This window comes from Priapulus caudatus, unplaced genomic scaffold (assembly GCF_000485595.1).
Source record: "Priapulus caudatus unplaced genomic scaffold, Priapulus_caudatus-5.0.1 Scaffold3761, whole genome shotgun sequence".
In the NCBI taxonomy this organism is placed as follows: domain Eukaryota; kingdom Metazoa; phylum Priapulida; class Priapulimorpha; order Priapulimorphida; family Priapulidae; genus Priapulus; species Priapulus caudatus.
The window spans coordinates 2,080-2,466 of record NW_014580822.1 but is presented as its reverse complement, the minus strand read 5'-3'; positions in this window follow the sequence as shown (position 1 = coordinate 2,466).

The window sequence follows — 387 nt, the reverse complement described above, 5'->3', positions numbered from 1 at the left end:
TCTCTCTCTCTCTCTCTCTCTCTCTCTCTCTCTCTCTCTCTCTCTCTCTCTCTCTCTCTCTCTCTCTCTCTCTCTCTCTCTCTCTCTCTCTCTCTCTCTCTCTCTCTCGCTCTCTGTCTATCTGTCTGTCACTCTCTGTCTCTCCCTCTGCATGTCTATCTATCTCTCTGAGCTCTCTCTCTCTCTCTCTGACACTCGCTCGCCCTCGCGCTCTCTGCCTCTCGCTCTCTCGTGGTCTCTCTCCTTTTTTATCTCACACGCTCTCTCTCTATATATATCTCTTTATCTATCTCTCTATCTTTCTCGCTCTATCTCTCTCTCTATCTCTCTCTCTCTCTCTCTCTCTCTCTCTCTCTCTCTCTCTCTCTCTCTCTCTCTCTCTCTCTC